The following is a 20858-nucleotide window of genomic DNA, read 5'->3' as shown; positions in this document are numbered from 1 at the left end:
GGGGATGATCAAAAAGGCTGGAGATCACTTGTTGATCTTGTTATTGTAGGGAATCCTTTGGTTTATGGTTTGAGTGAAATACTTACTATGATCCTTTCCAATGCTCAGAATTCAGTAATTCTCTAATTGTATGTAAATGGGAATGGGAAGAGAATGACCATTTCTTAAAAATCTACTATGTATCAAACATCATGCTAAATGCTATACTAACATCATGTTTGATCCTTAAAACAACCCTCCAAAATAGATGATGATGTTATTATTCCTATTTTACAGTTGAGACAAAGAAAGGTTAAATAAATTGTTCAGAATCACACAGTTAGTGTTTGAGGCCAAACTACATTCCAGTCTTTTATTCTCCGGGTCAATTATTCTAACAGGTAGAATACCACCTAGCTACCTCATCATGAAGAAAAATCATTCTATAATCCTGGGACAATAGACTGGAATTATAATGTGGTGCCCCTTAGATACCAGGATGCAGAGTTTTTATTTTATCCTTAAAACAGTAGGAAATAACATTAAATTTTTGAGCTGGATCAGAAACAAGTATCAGAAAGATTGTTTAGACAGCTGATGAGAAGATAGATTGAAGATACAAAATATTCTCCCTCTATGGAGTCCAATTAGGAAGCTTCTTTAGCACCCTACCAAGAACTCATAACCACCATTAGTGTAGCAAAGAAGAACCTTTTTTGAAAAATTCTTAAGAACAGTGTGTCCCAAACAGAAATGGACACACTTAGAGCACAAGATCATAGCCTTTTATCTCCCATCTCCCAGCTCCCATCCTTGTTCTCAATTGACTGGGTTTTGCAGAGGTCAAAAGCCTATCTGAAGTACTCAGTTCTCTCCCCTGTGGGTCCCAATTCCTTTTCAAACTTCCCTTCCTCACAATTTGGTAACCAGGCTCTTGAGACGTATAACATATGTGAACCTGCCACTGAGACAGGCACCAGTTTATTCCCTAATTCACCCAACAAGACATATACTTCTTTCCTTAGTTCCCCACAACCAGTGTAGAAATTAAAGCTAATTACTTATTACATTAAGTCTAGGTAAATCATGTTGGAGAGAAGCTAAACTGATTCCTCTCTCTCTCTCTCTCTCTCTCTCTCTCTCTCTCTCTCTCTCTGTGTGTGTGTGTGTGTGTGTGTGTGTGTGTGTGTGTGTGTGTGTGTGTACATATTCAGCCTCAGACATTTGACACTTACTAGCTGTGTGATCTTGGGCAAATCACTTAATTCTGATTACTTTGAATCCAGGGCCATCTCCAATTGTACTGATTCACATCTGGCCATGGGAACTACTGGAGGAGAAACTGAGGCTGGTGACTAAGCACAGCCTCCACTCACTTAAATCCAATTCATGTGCTTGTCATGGCATCATCTTTTGATATCATAGTCATCTTTGAGAATAAAGGACAAACATAATCATCATCATTATCATCAAATTCTGGCAATACAAGTGCAAACAAAAAAGGTCTCTGCACTCTAGGAGTTTACCTTCTAATGCATACAAAAAGGAATTGAAAGTCCAGGTAGGTATGATAAAGTATGGTGCAATGGGAGGGACCTGGAGGAATAGCCAAATGGTGGAGATTTAAGAGAGGATATTCCAGGTTGAGGAGACTACCACAAGAGTGGTGGGATGTTTAGGAATAATGAGGTCAAAGGATGTCAAGGAAACTCCAATATGAGATAGTAGCAGAAGCATGATTTTGCAGTCCACAAGTCAGGAACAAGTCCACAAGGAAATACAACATTTGAATGGAACATGATCCATGCCCTCATAGAGCCCACAGTCCAGTAGGAGGAAAAATAGAAATACAGAGAAAACTATAATACACATAAGTGAATGATAGATACAAAGAAGAGAGTGGAGGAAACAATGCAAATTGAAGTGAGATGGAAGAATTGTTACCCAAAGAGACATCCAGAAAGACATCCTAGAAGAGGGGGCATTTTAATTGAACTTTTAAGCATCCAAAATAATTCAAAAGTGAAGAGGGGCAGGACTTTTCAGGTAAAGAGAACAACATGGGCAGAATCACCAAGTTGGGAGGACATGGATAATATTTGGTTGGTACAAAATTCGATCAGCTTGGTTGAGCAGTGATTTAAAATGAGTCCCCAAATGCTGACTGGCAGTTAATTTTGGAAGTTGATCTCCTTAAGTGTCATTCTAAAAAATTGAACTTTGTTTAGGAAGCAATAGGGAATCAACAAAAACTTTTATACAAAAAAGTTACATGATCCTATCCTTTCTGTCTACACCAATGTTCAGGTCTCCTCTTATTCTAAACTCAAGTTAATCAAAATCAAAATCAAAATCTCTTACTGACCTGTGACCTTCCTTCTCTATTATTTCTTCTAATCCTTTGACCTATTTTTTAAAATTAATTTTTATTGCTTATTATTTATAAATATTTAATTTATATCTTGTATATTTATATCTTGTTTTTCACATTAAAATAATTTCCCTAGTATCTAGTATAATTTCCCTGGCACAGTGGATAGAGCACCAACACTGGAGTCAGGAGGACCTGAGTTCAAATTCAGACTTAGTCACATAATTCCCTAGCTGTGTGATCTTGGGCAAGTCACTTAACCCCATTGCCTTAAATAAACAAAATTTAAAAAATAAAACATGAAAAAAATTTATAAAAGATTATATAAAGTTGAATTAAATAATATTTTTAAAAGGGGAGAAAAGAAAAAGAAAATAATATGACCAATCAATACATTTAAAAGTTTGAAAATATGTGCAATTTGAACTGCAAATTATTTTCATATCTTCTTTCAAATCTTGTTTGTTCTTTATAATCTTTCAATATTTACTTATGCTTAATTTTTTGTGTAGTTTATCCCATGTGAGATTTAACAAAGGCAGGAAAATCTTTGAGCATGATAATATTTATTATCAGAGCCCAATAAATGAGTCAATGACTTGTCTCCATTTAAGGCAAAGACTATGAGCAAATTAACTGTTCCTCTTTTATAGGTTTGGGAGAATAGAGAATTAGAGCAGAACAGAACAGATGGCATCATGGGATAGAGCAAAAACTGACTGACAACAAAGCTAAAGAACATAATTGGTTGCAAGTCTGTTAATTGGGGCCAGCAACAATACCCCCTTCTTTTTTCATGAGTCTAAGAAATGCTGATTGCTTGAGTCCAGGATGAGTCCAGACTTTCATACAGGAAACCAGACATCCTTGAAAGACAGCTTGGTTGAGTAGAAATATCAATACCAATTCCCTTTTTTGTCACACATATTCCTCAAAGTTAGCAAAATTCATTGAGGCAAGATCTCAGTGATTAGCAGTAAAGCTGACCATCTAGAATGAATTCTGAACTAAGTTCACAGGCAAAAAATAATGACTTAATTAATTCCAGAACAAATTCAATTAGTAGTTGAATACAATCAAAAACAAAATATACAGAATCAATGTGAATCTTCTCAGGTTCTTTCCATTTATGTTGTTGTAGTTATAGTGCTAGTTAGTTTCTTGGCTCAACTTACTTCACTCCGCATCAGTTCACTTCAATCTTTCCATGCTTTTCTGTATTCATCACATTCATCATTTCGTATAGCATAGTAAGATTCTATTACATTCATGCAGAAATTTATTTATTTACCAAGAGATAGACACCTACTTTGTTCCCAAATCTTTACTGTCTCAATAAGTGCTGATGTGTGCGCACACACACACACACACACACACACACACACACACACCAACACACACTGGTTTATATGGACTCCTCATCACCAGTTTTCTGTTTGTCTTTCATTCTTAAAGAAGACCCTAATATCAGAGAGGTGATGCCAGGACAAGCACATGAATTGGATTTGAGTGAGGGGGGCTGTGCTAGGTCACCAGTCTCACTTTCTCCTTCAGAGCCATCTGGGTCCAGTGGCCAAATATGAATCAGGAAGGCTGGAGATGGTCCTCAATATGAGGCAATCAGAGTTAAGTGACTTGTCCAAGGTCGCACAGCTAAAAAGTGTCAAGTGTCAAGTGTCTGAGGCTGGATTTGAACTTATGTCCTCCTGATTCCAAGGCCAGTGCTCTATCCACTGTATCCATCTATCTGCCCTTAAGGTACATATCTGGTAATGAAATCTCTGTTTCAAAGGGTGTAGATGGTGCACCTAGGTGGCAAGGTAGATAGAGTCCTGGAATCCATATCCTCCCACAGACACTTAATTACTAGCAAGTCACTTAAGTCCACTGTCTAGCAAAAACCAAATCAAAGGGTGTAGATACTTTAGTCACTTATGTTCAGAATTCCAAATCAATTTCCAAAATGGTTGCATTGATTCACAGCTTCACCAACAATGCACTATCTTCCCAGCATTGATTCTTCCTATCATTTGTCATATTTATTCATCTGGAGCTTGAGGTAAAACTCTGAGGTTTTGATGATCAGTTTTCTTATTATTAATGATTTTAAGCCTTATTTCTTGTCATTTAAAGTTTGCAATTCTGCAATTGTAGAGTGTGTTCAGAGAAGAAGCACACCTCTGGTTTGAAGACTACTAAGACTTTTCCAAGGTTGTTTTCCACCTTTGTTGTCCTCCTGATTCACCTAATTCTCACCTGTGGTTCCAAGTAGCATGTGCAGTGTCCATACCCCAATACCACCTCTGTTTAAACCAGGTTAAGGGTAACTGAGATGATTCAAACCCATCAGTGAGTTAGACAGGATGTCTACTCCAATGACATGAAAACTTTCCCCAGAAGAATGAGTGGAAGGAAACAGTTTATCGAAAGAACCATGAAGGTGACTAAAGTAGGTGCTATGAAGAGCCTAGAATTTGGTTAGAAATCAGATGCCATGGTCATTCCCTAAACTCCAAGTCTTTTATCAGTTGTCTTGAATTTTGTTTTGCCAGTGGACTCTAATGATTGTTAAAGAGAGAGAGTTGAGGCTGACAACTTCAGGTTGTCTATCTCTAAATTCAATCTAATTTATGCACAATTCAAAAAACATCACCCATAGTATTTTACCATTTTTACCTACCTCAAAGTCCTGGAGTAATGGGCAAGTAATGAAGTAACAGGTGTATATATCAAGAGTTGTAGCTATAAACCTGCACATTTGTGGTTCTGGTCATAGGTTCATCTTTTTACTGAAGCAGCAGTGGAATTTAGCAGCTCCCTAGCTGTTTGAGCATTCCATTTTCTAGAACATACTTTTTATAATTCTAGCATAAAGAACAGGCTAGAAAATGTGCCCCCCCCCAAATTGTCTGTGTCATCCAACCCTGGTCTGCTTACTGTGTCATCCAACCCTGGTCTGCTTACTGTGTCATCCAACCCTGGTCTGCTTACTATAGCAGAGAAGATACCACACCATTATCAAAACGCACACAAGAATGCACAAAAACTTTTGCAAAGATGATTTTGGGGGCAGCTAGGTTGCACAGTGGATAGATCACTGGCCCTGGAGTTAGGAGGACCTGAGTTCAAATCTGAATTCAGACACTTAATTGCCTAGCTGTGTGACCTTGGGCAAGTCACTTAACCCCATTGCCTTAAATAAATTTTAAAAAGATGATTTCACTTACATGCTTATGGCCAACATGAAATCCAGTAGATCTGAAAGATGAAATGGCTTTTGTTTTGAGACAGCTCAACAGGCAGCACATCCAATTAGCAGCCCTGAAAAAAACAAGACTAGTCAACATTGGTTAGTTTGCCAAAGTCATAACTGAACACACATTTTTTAAAGATTTTATTTATTTTGAGTTTTACAATTTTCTGCCTAATCTTACTTCCCTCCCCCACCCCCCACAGAAGGCAATTTGTCCGTCTTTACATTGTTCCCATGGTATACATTGATCCAAATTGAATGCAGTGAGAGGGAAATCACATCCTTAAGGAAGAAACAAAAAGTATAAGAGATAGCAAGATCAGACAATAAGATATCAGGGTTTTTTTGCCTAAATTGAAGGTACTAGTCTTTGGTCTTTGTTCAAACTCCACAGTTCTTTCTCTGGATACAGATGATATTCTCCATTGCAGACAGCCCCAAATTGTCCCTCATTGTTGCACTGATGGATTGAGTGAGTCCATCAAGGTTGATCATCGCCCACACATTTTTGGGAGTGACCACAGTCAAGAGGAGTGCTGTAAAGTTGGCATAGTGGTTTTTTTTTATTTAAATTTTTGGTTATTTTTCCAACTAACTACATGAAATGATAGTTTTTACCAATCATTTTTTAAAAAAGTTTTGAGTTTTACAATTTTTCTTCCTCCCTCCCTTCATAACCCCCCCTTCCCCTGACAGAAAATAATTTGATATAACCTCTATATTTAAAGCCATGCTAAACTTAAGATCAATATTGAACATGTTATAAGGGAAGAATCAGATATAAATGGAAGGAAAAAATATAGAGAGAAAGCTTATTATCTTGGTCTTTATTTAAACTCCACAGTTCCTTCTCTAGAAATATATGATATTTTCCATCATATGTTTTTAAAAATTTTCTTTGATTGTTATAATGCTGAAATGAACTAGTCCATCGTGGTTGATCATCACCCCATGTTATTGTTAATGTGCATAATGCTCTTCTAATTCTGCTCATTTCATTCAGTATAAATTCATGCAAGTCTTTCTGGACTTTTCTGAAATGCCATCCCTCATGATTTCTTATAAAACATTAGTGTTTCATCACATTCATATACCACAGTTTGCTTAACCATTGGCTTAACCCAATTGATGGACATCCCCTCAATTTTCAATTCTTTGCCTCTACAAAAAGAGCTGCTATGAACATTATTGTACATGTGGGATTTTTACCTTTTCTCATGAACTCTTCAGGAAACAGACCCAATAGTGAAATTGTTGGATCAAAGGCATTTTTATTGCCTTTGGGCAATACATTTAAAAAAATTTTAAATTAAATTGGTAAATAAAATTAAAATATTTCAGCAAAATTCCAAATTGCTCTCCAAAAAGGTTAGATTTGTTTGTAACTCTACCAACAATGCATTATGGCCCAGTTTTCCCTCCAATTTCCTTCCATTCCCTCCAATATTGATCATTTCCCATTCTAGTCATGTTGGCCTGGGTGAGGTGGTACCTCAGAGATATTTAATTTCAATTTAATTTAATATTTTAATTTTAATTAAATTTAATTTAATTCTCATATGACTATAGCTTTCTTTGTCTGAGAATTAGCTGGCATAGCTTTTTTAATCCAAACAAGTCAACAAGTTTGCCTCCCAAAAGGAGTCAGTGATAGACTCATGACAATGTTATTGCCACTTGCAGAGAAATAGCATGCCACCACCATCAGTTCTTATGCTCCTATATCAGTGTATATATTCCTAATGAACCCTGAGGAGATCAAAGAAAAAATTTATGAAAGCCTGAAGACACGTATCATTTATATACCAAAAGAGAACAAGCTTATAATTCTGAGTAACTTTAATGCAAGAATAAGCACAGAGTAAAAGACATGTTCAGGGAGTCCATGGGAGGAATGGAGTTATAAATAGTGACAGCAAGTGTTGCTTTCTACTAAACATTTATGCATCTTCTCACCACCAGCATTGACTTTTGTTTACCTTAAGGCAATACAACTTTGTAGTTACACCCTCACAGCAACCATTGATGTTTAATAGTCTGTGTCATTGTAAGAAGTAAAGCAATGTGAGTGTGTAGTCCAGAGTGCTGTACTGATTACAGAGGTTTATCATCTGTAATCTGAATATTGCCATCCAACAAAAGTAGTGACACCAAGACGAGATGACTACCGAGAAGACAATGTGAAGAAAGAGGGCACAGTTCTTTGTGAACTTTTTGGGAAAGCTGAATCAACATGGTTGGCATTAAGGTAGATAAAAGGAGTGAGCAATTTTCAAAGTTTTTGCTAAAAAAAATAAACTCACCATGAGATGTGCAAATTTAGAGGCAACTCCACTCCAAATATTCAGGTGGACAATTTGTGCTGAACCTCATCTTCTGCTCAGCCATACCTATTGTAGCTTCACTCCAGTAGAATGATGTCATTTTGGTCCTCTTGCAGAATAGAGTATAACAACCAAGATGAGAATTGTTCTTTTGAGACATGATTCAAATCCTTGGATCACTCATCTATATGGAAATGCCTTTTGGTATTATATTCTTCCCTATATTTCTGAACATCTTTAGCCGCACAAATGCAAATCCATTCTGGGGGAGGGGGGTGATCTGTCTGGATCACATGCTTAACATGATATCCCCATAGTAAAGAAAGTGCTCTGCTCTATGAGTGAAACAGAATTGCAGTAACTCAAAAAAAGCGAGATGAACAAATTAGAGATATCTTCACTCCAAATGTTCATGTAGATTATTTGTACCCAACTTGTGATAAAGTCTTCCAAGCTCATAGTAAGCTGATCAGTCATAGTCAGGCACACTCTATCTTGACTCCAACATAGTGAATTTATGCTGGTCCTCTTCAAGAACAAAGGATAATAACTAACCATCTAGTAGGGTTTCTTTTGTTTTGGGGAGCAATGGGGTTCAGTGACTTGCCCAAGATGATACAGCTAAGTATTAAGTGTCTGAGGCCACATTTGAATTCAGTTGCTCCTGACTCCAGGACTGGTGCTCTGTGTACTGCACTCCCTAGCTGCCCTACAGTTCTTTATGAGATGGATTAAAGAGAAGATAAACTCAAGTTAATTATAATCCTTCACATGAAAACTAGAGCTTTCATTCAGAGCCAATTGAATTAGTTCATGCAGGAGGTGATGATGGCCTCAGCTAGGGTACAGGAAAGTTGTATGATTGGACTGAAGGTGTTGGTGGAAGAATTGTTATAGAGAACTGACAAGATATGGGAATGGGTTGTATAGCAAATTAAAGAAAGGGGAGAATGAGCAACTCTGCAAAAATGAAGAATTGGGGAAGTTTAGGAGGAGAGGGTGGGTTTGGAGAAAAATTATTTTGGACCTCTTGAGTTGGACATGCTCATAAGATATGGAGATGGTGTTCAGATAGAGAATATCCAATAGGCAATAGCTGGAACTGCAATTTCTCACCACTCTGGATCCTTAAGGAGAGGGTTGGATAATCACATATTAAGAAGGGATCCTTGCTCAGATGAGAGCTTCTCAGGTGCTTCCTCTCACTTTGGAAGTTCTGTCTTTCTACGTTTCTCTTCCCTTTGCAAATTTCTAATTCCTAAAATCATCATCTGGTTCCCAGGGTCAGCAGTCTGGGACTTCGCGGGGGAGAAGTTAGGCTTCACTACCCCAACTCACTCTTTGTTTTTCTTATTGCAGTTTGATTCAGAAAAACAACTAGAGACATTGAAGAAGCTGCCCCCAAAATATCCCAGTGCCCTTCCTCTCTGGGTTGGGCCTTTTCAGGCATTTTTATTCATCTTTGATCCAGAATATGCAAAGATTCTCCTAAACCAAAGAGGTAAGGATGAGTCATCATACATCACAGAATATTGGAAGATATATTGGAAGGTTGCAAGAGTGGAGAAAGAAGGGATCTGAGAAGGCATGTAATCTCAACCAATATCGATGGGAATCTTCTGAGGCAGCTAAGTAGTACAGTGAGTGGGTTACAGGACCTAGAGTCAGGAAAACTTAGGCTGACATCCAGCCTCAAATAATTACTAGTCATCTGATCTGGGCAAATCAATTAACCTCTGTTTGCCTCATTTTCTTCATCTATAAAATAGAAATAATCATAGCATCTACCTGAAGGATTTTTGTGAGGATCAAATGAGATAATATTTATAAATCACTTACACAATGCACAAGTAGGAACTAAATAAATGAATATTCTCTCCCTCCCTCCATGAAGAGAAAAAAGACATCTATTCCCACTTGCAAATCTGCCTAGACCTCCCGCTCTGGTTTGAGCTTGTTGTCAGGAAGTTTTTCTTTACTTTCAATGACTTCATGCACCTCATCATCTCCTGGATGGTTTGGGCCTGCCTCAGGATCATGAAAGTTATAGATCCGAACTGTCCAAAATACAGCCCACAGACTGCATGTGGCCCACAGTGCGATTTTATGTGGCCCACCTGTGGGTTGGAATTTTCATGAGCAAAAAAATAACATAATAATTTGCATGGAATGCATATTAGATTTTTTAATTCCATCACTAATAAAAAAAACTCTCATTGTTATTTTCCGTTGGTGTTTTTAAGCAATATTATGGACGGAACCTATCACATGGAATTTTCAATCAATCTGTAGGATGAATTCTGTCTGTACAATGCAGATTCGTCAGTTTGCATCTTTCTACTGTTGTGTTTGCCCTTTGTTGTTTTGTGTTTGCTCTTGCACTTTGGGTCTTTACCTATGGTGTTGATGAGCACGTTCCCCCACTTTCTAAGACATTATGAGGCTACATTTTTACTATATACTAGTGTACTGTATTTTTATTCTGGGTACAGCTGTCAAATGATTATTTTATTTTATTACAGCCCTAAAATAACTGAAGATTGGATAGCCCTGATATAGATCAAAGAAAAAATAGAAAGTCTTTATAGGCCTTTAAGCAAAGTTAGGATTGTCTGAGCATGAACCTGACTTTTGAAAAATAGGCTGAAACAATCTTATTGCCCCTCTCTTAGGCTGACTTGTGTCTTCCCCCAAAAGACTGATAGGCAAAAGTCAGTTCCTTTTGCAGCATTTGCCAGGCATCTTCTAGGAATTCAAAAAACATTGGAGATTTGTCCCCCACCCCACTCAAACACTTCTCTTTCACCATCACCTCCCCTTTTCCAGAGATCATGAGACTCCTTGGAGTTTCAGTAGTCACAAAGACATGTTCTGATGGAGAAATAAAGATGATAATTTTTGAATAGACAGGTAACCTTAGCTTGACAGTGACATATCCCTTATGGTTGTATATCCCTGAACAAGTCACCTAGATTTACTGTTCCTCATTCCTTCATCTTAAAAATAAGATGATCTCTGGAAGGATTGAGCTCTACAACTCATGGTCCTTCATTGATATCATCCCATGAAATGATAATATCTTTCATCCAGGCCACCTCCTGTCTGGTATCAATCAACCTGACAAGCCCAATTTAGGCAAATGAAGGTGAATGTGTGAGAACACAGAATAAGAGTAAAGGTTAGTAACTGGTATTGAGGGATGTTCTGTCCAAAATGTCATAGATATCTACAAGTTGGTTCTGTAGAGCATTGCTCTGGGGGGCATATTGGGAATGGGAAGACTGTCCACTGAGGCCTCTTCAGACTCTGGAGTTCGATGGTCCCAAATTCGGCTGGTGACTACCATACTTGTATCCACCTGTTTGTCACATGCTGTGTTTATTTTCAAAAATCTTTTGCAACACTCCATATGCGACACACTTATCTGTTTTTATTATGGGAACACTCCCTCCTTAGTGTTTCAGAGCAAATAATAGTTCCCAGGTTTATGGGTTATTTTATAACATCACTAATTGCCACTTCAGGAGGTTTACTAACTTTTAGGAAATTTTTCCCTAAACCCTCAGAAAAATAAACATTTCATCAAACCTTCCTTTACAGAATTAATCCCACCTGTGTATTTTTCTATTCTTTTTAGAATCAATCCCTTTTCCTCTTTTTAAATTATATATCAGCTCTCCCTAACCTCCTCCAACCTCCCTTCACTGGCTCTTCTCCCAACTTCCCCCATTCTCTATTAAGTAGATCCACCAGTTTTCTTTAAATTTTATCTTTTTTTATTTTGAACTTAACAAGCATGATTGTATGAAAAAAATAGAAAAAATCATTTGTGGATCTATGAATTTCTGTTCTGTTGAATTTAAAATTCTTAATGATCCAATTTTAATACAATAAGACTAAAACTGGACTGCTTGGCAGTACTTCCAAATGAATTTTTTTCCCTTTTTTGTATTTTTAAAATATTTCCTAGGCAATCTTTTTTTGTCTTCTCTCTTTGGGTGACAATTTTATTACTCTCCACCAAATCCAAATGTTTTCTTTGTTAGAAAATACCTGTCTTATTCTGAGTCTTAATTCATTATCACTCAGCCAAAAGGGAGAAATCAGGCTTTGTTAGGAGACTTCTGAAGTTCTAATTAGTCTCATTGCATCAATCAATCGTTCAAGTTTTATCTTTTATATTGTTATGATCATCATATGGCTAATTAGTAATAATAGCTGGAACTTTAAGCTTTACAAAGCACTGTCCAAATGTAATCTCATTTGATCCTCACAACAACCCTATGAGGCAGGTACTATTAATATTCCCATTTTACAGATTGGGGACTGAGGCCTTGCCCAGAGTCACATAGTTGTAAGTGTCTGGGTTAGAACACAGGACTTCCTGACTCTAAACCCAATACTGAATTGCTTTGCCACTTCTTGGTTTTTATTACTATACTGCATATCATTTATCAAGTCTTCCTAGGTTATGCTGAAATCTTTTATTTTTTCTTATGATTTCTTATGATATAATGTGAGATCTTCCACCAATTGATGTTCACAAATATCATATTCAGTTAATAATTATGATTTTACAAAACACAAAGAATTTTTAGATATGCGCTATTTAGTATTTAGCATCAGATGATCATGGATACTGAGATAGAGTTGTACACAGAAAGTTCCGTATTCAGATCTCTCCCTAACAGAACCACAGCTATGTGACCATGTACAGGTTACTTAACTGATCAGAGCCACAGACAACACAGATATAGACAATGATATACATCCATGAAGAAATTTCAACCCCAAGGAGAACACTACAAGTAAATTTAAGAGTTTAGAGTATTGTGTTATGAAGGAGAGATTAAACTGTCCTGCTGATCCCAGAAGGCAGATCGAGGAATCATTCTGGCAATGGTGGTGGTAATGAGTGGGTAGTGGTGATGAGTTAAACCTGATCTTGATTTCAACCAATGCTTTTTAAAAAGGAGAGCTACCCAGAGTGAAATGGGCTGCCTCAAGAACTCAAGGCTTCCCCATCATTATAGGTCCCAAAATAGAAGTGAGAGGACAACCAGTCAAGCATGTTCTTGTGGGGATTCCTTTTGTATGGGTTATATTTGATGTCACTGAACTCTCAATTCTCAGATATTCTGAATGCTATGAAATAGATGAACTTAGAAGTCTAAATCCGACCTGCTGATTCTTCCCTTCCTCCCCCATAATAACTCTAAGACCTATGTTCCTGTCCTATGAGGAAACAGTTCCAAGACAATCCTTGGATCACATGCACCCATCAATATCAAACCACAACTAAACCATGAAGCTAAAGAAGCTCATTCCTGGCTCCCCAAAAGCTTCCTCACAGATATATTGAGAAGACCAATCAATGAAAGAGTGTTCTGCTGAAAATCTATCTAAATGTCAGGGGATGCTATTATTATATCCTGCTTACCTACTCCACATATGTTATGGGAAGCTGGTCTACCTACAAATGCTCCAAGAAGGGCTATAGCCTGACAGACCTGGGTGGAGAGGCAGAAAGGCCAGGCTACTTTTGTCTGGGAAAACTTGAGACTTCATTTCTCATCATGTGGGGAAGAGTCTCATTCCAGAAAGTACTGCAGACTGAGACCCATCCTATAACTTATGGGGAGGAATAAGCAATGACAGAAGGATTGGTTTTTGTCCTTTCACCTCATTTGCTCTGTCATGTACCCAAGAAAGCAGTTGCAGTTTCCCATGATACTGCCTCTTATCAGTAAAGTGCTAGGCTCTCCTTGCTCATGTTGTGTTCTTTTTAGTACCCGGCTCATTGCAGGTCCAAGAAATTCCACTCTGATTTTATTCAGTACAATGTCCCATTAACGTGAGCCTTTTCTGCTCCTCTGTAGACCCCCAAAACAAGATCTCCAACTCCTTTATCCCCGTAACTGGTGAGTATCTGTGGGAAGTTTATTTTTCTCCAAATAGATCAGCAGTACGCCATAGCAGTTACCAAAAAAGGAAACTGATCTAAGTGGCGTTCAATCAATGTCATAGAGCAAATTTTAGTTTAATACACTTTGGCAGGGATGGTGCTAGGTGCTGGGATCCAAATGAAAAAGCAAAAATGAAAACCCAGTCCCTCCTTACACTTATAATAAATAATACTAAATAAGTTTTGAAATTATCCATATAAAAAGATAAAGTAAATTGAAACTAATTTCTGGAGTGGTGACATCTAACATCTGGGGGAAAGATCATCTAAGTGATGCAGTTGGATCACGTCATCCCACAGAGTTCGGGAGTCAGGGACACTTATCTTCAAGAGTTCAAATCTGGTCTCAGATATCTACTTGCTCAGTGATCCCGGATATGTCTAATAACCATGTTGGCCTCAGTTTAATCAGTTGGAGAAGGAATGGCAAACGAATCCAGTTTTTTGGACGAGGAAATTTCAAGTTGGATCACAAAGATTTGGATATCACTGAAATAACTAAACAACAACACCAAACGTGACAGATGAAGAAGGAAGAGAATCCAAATTCAAAGAAAAAGAAGGGGAAGAAAATAAGAAGAGCACTAAGAAGATGAAGAAAGAAGCAGAGTTCTGCTGTTCTGGCACTTACAGTACGGAATGACAAACATATGTGCATGTTCAATGGGGAAGGAGAGAAGAAGAGGGAGCGACATGGAGGCGTTAGTCAGAGAAGTGGCAAAGTATTCAGTTGGATGAGAAATGAGTAGATGTCTGAGCTGAGCTGTTACCTATTAGAGATTTAACACTCGTGATCCCATCTACCACTCAGAGAGGCAGAGCATAGTAATGAGATAATCAAGATCAATGACGGTAAGTTGGCAGAAAGTATGAGAGTAAGGTGAAAAAGAATTTCAGTTTTGGACATGATGTGTTTAAAATGTTTCCAGGACATTTGAGTTGAAATGTCCTAGCAATGAATGCAAAACTGAAATTCAGAGAGGATGTATACATAAATCTGTGAATGAGTTATTTGCATAGAAATGAAAATTAAATCCACTTACCAAATGAAAGAATGTTGAGAGATAAGAACAGAGCCTTGAACAACCCTAGTCAGAGGGAGGAAGGATATAAAATAATGGTCCAGGAAGAGAAATTTATGAGGGATTAGAAAGCTCGGAGGAGTTTCATGGCAACCCAGAAGAAGAAGAAGATGGTCACTAGTGTCCGATACAATAGAATGAGAACAATTAGAACCGTGGAAGGAATATTAGATTTGGCAAATAAGAGAAGATTGGTAACTTTGGAAAGAGCAATTTCATTCAGTTGATAAGCTTAGAAACCAGGTTGCAAAGGGGTCAGGGAATGAATGAGAAGAGAATAAATGGGAGCAGTTAATGTAGACAGCTTTTTCAAAATATTTGGCTGAGAAAAAAAAAGAGGGCATATTATGGATGATGACTTGAATGGATGACAGGGTCTTGTAAAGGTTTTTTTGCTTTTTTTAAGGAGGGAGGCAAGGGGGATGAGTGAAAGTATTATGAAAGCAATCAGAAGATAAGGGTTGGAACATGACTGAGGATGAGCATGACAGATAAGATGTATGTACATGATTTCAAAGGCAATATGGAGGTTTCTAATTGTCAGAGTGGACAACTGATATCAAAGGATTTTGAGATATGCCCATTGATGGCTTTAATGTTTTGGGGTTTTTTTGTAATATAAGGGCACGGACCTCCAGCTGGTGGGGAGAAGAAGGGAGTGTGGGGCACTTGAGTAGTTTCATGAAAATTTTGATAGGGAATAAATTTGGCAGGAATAAAAGTACTGCCTTGCAACAGTGAGTACCTCGGTTGAAGCTGTATAACATGAATATAAAATATTCACAGACAGCATGGTAGGGTGACTTCCTACAACTCCAGATCTAAGTAGGATCAGATGAAATGGATGTTTCAAGAATTCCAGGATTGGATTTGGCAAGAGATGAGTAGGAAAAGAATTTGGAGAGTAGAGGAGAACATAGAGTAGAACTGACTAAAAACTAGAGGATCAGGCAGCTAGGTGGTGTAGTGGATAGAGCACTGGCCCTGGAGTCAGGAGTTGCTGGGTTCAAATCTGGTCTCAGACACTTAATAATTACCTAGCTGTGTGGCCTTGGGCAAGCCACTTAACCCCATTTGCCTTGCAAAAAAACCTAAAAACAACAAAACTAGAGGATCAAGTTTTGAAAAGGAAGAAAGGGAAGTCAGAATACTTTAAGCCTTAGAATGTACTGAGAGGGGGCAGATAGGTGGTACAGTGGATAGAGCACTGACCCTGAAGTCAGGAGGACCTGAGTTCAAATCCAGCCTCAGACACTTAATACTTACTTGGTCATGTGACCTTGGGCAAGTCACTTAACCCCATTGCCTTGTAAAGTAAACCAAAAAAAGAGAAAGTACTGAGAAATGGAGGGATTAGATGTCTCAAAGAGAAAGAATACATTAATCAAAGGTGAGATTTAAGGAATGATGGAATCAAAAGTTATAAATGAATATAAATTATATGGGATATATATGGTTAATGGTGAAATCTGGTGTTTGAATGGAGTAATAATAAAAGTCAGAGATATGAATAATTGAGTGAACCAATGAGCAGATCATACAAAAAAATCTGTGATAGAGAATGATAGCTAATGACTATGCCCAAAGTCTTTGGATGCTACTAAAGAAGTCCTCAAAAGAAAAATCATATCTCTTAAAACATGTGTTATCCAAAATGGAAAAGTTCAAGATTAATAAACTGAATATACTTATTAAAATATGGAATCAACAGATTAATGAACCCCAAGTAAAAACAAAATAGAAAAATGTATAAGTTATAAGATAAAAAGATAAATTTTAAACCAAAAAAGGATATAGAAATGATCAAATTAAAAGTTGATTGCAACAAAATTAATTAGCCATTTGAGAAACAAATTTAAAAAATGAGGAACAAATTGTCTGTTTTATTTAAAATAATGTGAAAAAGTCACAATCAAGCCATCACAAACATATCAATGAAAATGAGAATTTAAAGGAAAAGAAAGAATATTATCCTATTAACAGGATAGAAAACAGATACATTAATTAACCCAATTGCAGTAAAGCAAATTGTATGAGTTATAAGGAACTACCAAAGTGAGGAGGGAGACACCTGGTGCAAATGAAGAAAAATATGGATTTGATTATACATTTAAAGGACAATCTGGCCTTTTAGTATTTAAATATTCTAAAAAATCTAGGAAGAAAATGCTCTTATGCTCATTTTATGAAATACAGATAATTTTAAGACCTATAGCAGGGAAGGACAAAAGAAAAAAGAGAACTATACAGCAACAACAATAATGAATAGATTAAAAAATTTTAATGAAATCTTGGCAAAACTGTCTGCAGCAAGATTAAAAAGGCAGCCCTCATCACTAAGTTGAATTTATACTAAATACACAAAAGCTTCAACATAATAAAAAAAACAAGTAATCATATAAATATAAAAATAGCCTGAACTATGTTGATTTCTTTAAAAATATAAAAATAAGTATTTGACAAAGCATGCACCAATTTATCTTAAAAAAAACCAAAACACAGGCATAGAAGATTTTTAAAATATTACTTAAAATTATACATCTAAGAGATAGAATTCTATGCTTTGGGTTAATGCTATAAATTTCCAAAAATATATAAGGGTAACGCAAGAATTCCCTCTTTCCCCGCTGCTCTTTGACATTGTTCTAGGATTATTACTGTTGTTATTATTGGACCTTGGGTCTCATAAAGGACCAATGGCATGATGGGGGTGATGTCTTGACTTCTGCATGAATTGGATTTAAATGAAGCAAATTTGGGTCAGCTTCTCCTCCAGAGTTATTGAAGTCCAGTTGCAAGATTACCAAGTGGTAATATCATTAAGGAAAAGAAATAAAAGGGGGAAAAATAAAAATAATAAAGTCATAATCATATTTAAAAAGGATAAAAGTTGCCCCTATTATTACATTGAAATTGACAGAAAATTCTAGAAATTCTTCAGAAAAGCTAAGACCTTTAACAAAACATTAGGATACGAAAGAAACCCACACACCTAGCAATTTGTCTAGTGGTACCAAAAATCATGATAGACAGAAATATGTACATGTTTATATATGTACTTTTATATAGGTGTACACAAATAGAGGCAACTATAAATACTGATAACATAGGTATAGAAGATGTCAGTAAAATAGATGATGATAAATGGATAGTTAAAACATTTATTAAGAGCTTAGTAAATAAGAAAATAAGAAAACATCCTTCTAAAAAGGCAAGAAAAATTTTAAGGGGATCATGAAGGAGAGGAGAGAATATCTTCATGGAGGCAAAAACCCAAGAAAAATATGACATTTTTGTTTAGTAGAGGTAATGATGGCCTTGGTGAAACTAAACCAGAATGGCTTTGTTTCTTCAGGAAATAGCCTGTTGGTCCTAAATGGTGAGAAGTAGAAATTCCACCAGCACCTGCTGACCCCAGTTTTTCACTTCAAAATCATGAAGGACTACACAATAGTAATGAAGAACTCTGTCTGCATGATGCTGGTGAGGGAACGGGCTTCCTAAGGTCCCCACAAGATAGATGTTCAACAACCATCAAGAAATGGCGTCTTCTGAAGGACTAAGTATCTGTTTCTGTGTTCAGCAATGTGTTAGGAAATTTAAGGGAGAAAAGATAGAGGTGCCAGCAAAAACAACCCTAATAGAACGTATAGATTATTCCCTTCAAGTGCTGAGTTTCTGGGATACCTATAGAACTTTGTCTCACTAGAGCCTTACAGCTCTTCTGTAAAGAAGATACTGTAGGTATTATTACCCCTATTTTACAGATGGGGGTAACAGCACATCTGGAAGCTTCCTTATAGAGTTGATAATGAGATAATAAATAAGCAATCTGAGACTCAGAATATATAATTACTTTTAATAGGATAAAACATGTACCAACACAATATTAATATATAAATATGCAATGAATATTAAACTGATATGATTTTTTAATGTATCAAAAAATTTTAAATAGTATAAAGGTAAAATTATTTGTCGAAGATCACAGGAGTAAGCCATAAATCAGTCTCTCCCAGAGAGGAGAAGAAGAAGAAGGAAGAGAGAGAGAGAGAATAAGAGAGAACAATGATATCTGCAAAACTATAGTAAATAAGGGTACATGAATAATAGTGATGATACAGATCTTCCTCTCCCAGGATGAATGGGAAAAACTCAGGACTGAGGATAGCTCCACGGACATCTACGAGTCTATCTCTTTCATGACCATGGACAGTGTCCTGAAAAGTACCTTCAGTGTCCAGGATTACTACCCAGACAAAAGATCAGTGGCCACAGGCACCTCAGATGAAGGTCAAGTACTGGCCTATACCCAGTAACACATTATGTTTTCTCCTTTGCAGCTTCTTGAAAATCTACTTCCAGAATTTGAAGAAAATCTCTCATTTCATCTATGATCAAATGTACAACTTCCTCTATCACAGAGACTTCATTTACAAACTAACCTCTGATTTCCAGGAGTTCCAAGCTCTCTGCCAAGAAATAAAGAAGCAACCAGGTATTTCCGGGGTTGTGCACTAGCCTTAGATGCCCTCTGGTTCATATCCCACTATTGTTTGATTTAATGCTGTTCTCCAGAAGCCATAAAATCTGGGTTCAGTTCCTGACTCTGACTAATTATGTGCCCCTCTGACAAGACACATAACATTCCTAGGTCTCCATTTGCTATAGACAATGAACTGAGAGGAAGAGACTATAGGAACCCTCTACGGTACTTCTAGTTCTAAAACTATGACACTATGATTGTTTGGGATACTCTAATTCAAAGCAATAAGAATTTATTAAATACCTTTTAAAACTCAGGCTCTATGAATTCAAAGAAAGGAAGGATAATGGATTTTGAAGAGATCATTAGGGAAGAGGGGCAGGGGATGCAATGCATTCACTGTCTTAAAATACAGACAAATCCACTGGAATTTCATTCATATGGAGAATATTAAAAATATTAGAATATTAGAATATTAAAAATTAGAAGAATTAAGAAGGGGCTTGGTTAAAAGGTGGACCCTGAGAAGAGATTTGATAAAAATTATGAATTCCAAGAGGCAGTGTCTTGCAGAATGATGTTTCTAGGTATTCAAAAGTCCAAGAGAATAGCTAAGAGGAATTATGAGGTGAACGCTCTGAATGTGCTCTTGACATGAAGGTTTCTACCAGTCAATCTTCTCCAACCAGGGGAAGGGAGAGAGACCCCTGGAACTTGTTCATGCCTGAGACCATCTGAGTGGCCATACCCTGCTGATGTACTGCCCAGATGCATTTTCAAATGGTGACAGTGAGAAGTGGGGGGACATAACTAGATACAATGGCTAAGCTCCCTTGTATCCTTGCTGTGTTACAACAAAGTAAAACCTTTTTTTCTTAAGTGTTCAGTGACTTGCAGATGATTCATTCAGCCTAACAATGAATCTGAACTAAGAGTATGCTGGCCTTAGAATCATGCCTACAACATGCTTAAACTCTGACTCCAAAGTCTCTTTTTTTCCCAGCTTGATTAATTCAAACATGATTCTTCCTTATGTCAATCTGATAGATGTGAACTGGTGCCTCATGGATGTTTTTATTTGCATTTTTTCTAATCAGTAATGATTTGGAGGATTTTTTCATGTGATTATATATAGCTTAAATTTCTTCATTTGAAAACTGCCTGTTCATATCCTTTGATCATTTATCAATTGGAGAATAACGTATAACCTTATAAATTTGATTCAATTCTCTTTATAGTGTAGGAATGCAACCCCTAGCTGTGAAAATTGTTTCCCAGATCTGTTTTCCTTCTATTCTTGGCTATATTGATTTTATTAGATCAAAAACTTTTTAATATAGTCAAAATCATCCATTTTGTAATTTGTAATGTATTTTATTTCTTGTTTTGTCGTAAATT

The 20858-nt window shown here is 36.8% G+C and overlaps 1 long non-coding RNA gene across 1 annotated transcript; it reads left to right on the top strand.

Annotated features, from left to right (window-relative positions):
- The first annotated feature begins 1765 nt into the window (after positions 1–1765).
- On the top strand, positions 1766–19500 carry LOC141512513 (uncharacterized). The gene is made up of 3 exons (XR_012475523.1): positions 1766–2025; positions 9287–9428; positions 19318–19500. It is a non-coding gene; the product is annotated as an uncharacterized LOC141512513 (long non-coding RNA).
- The last annotated feature ends 1358 nt before the right edge of the window (positions 19501–20858 follow it).

Source organism: Macrotis lagotis, chromosome 2 (genome assembly GCF_037893015.1).
Source record: "Macrotis lagotis isolate mMagLag1 chromosome 2, bilby.v1.9.chrom.fasta, whole genome shotgun sequence".
Lineage (NCBI taxonomy): Eukaryota > Metazoa > Chordata > Mammalia > Peramelemorphia > Peramelidae > Macrotis > Macrotis lagotis.
This window is presented reverse-complemented; position numbering and strand designations above follow the sequence as displayed.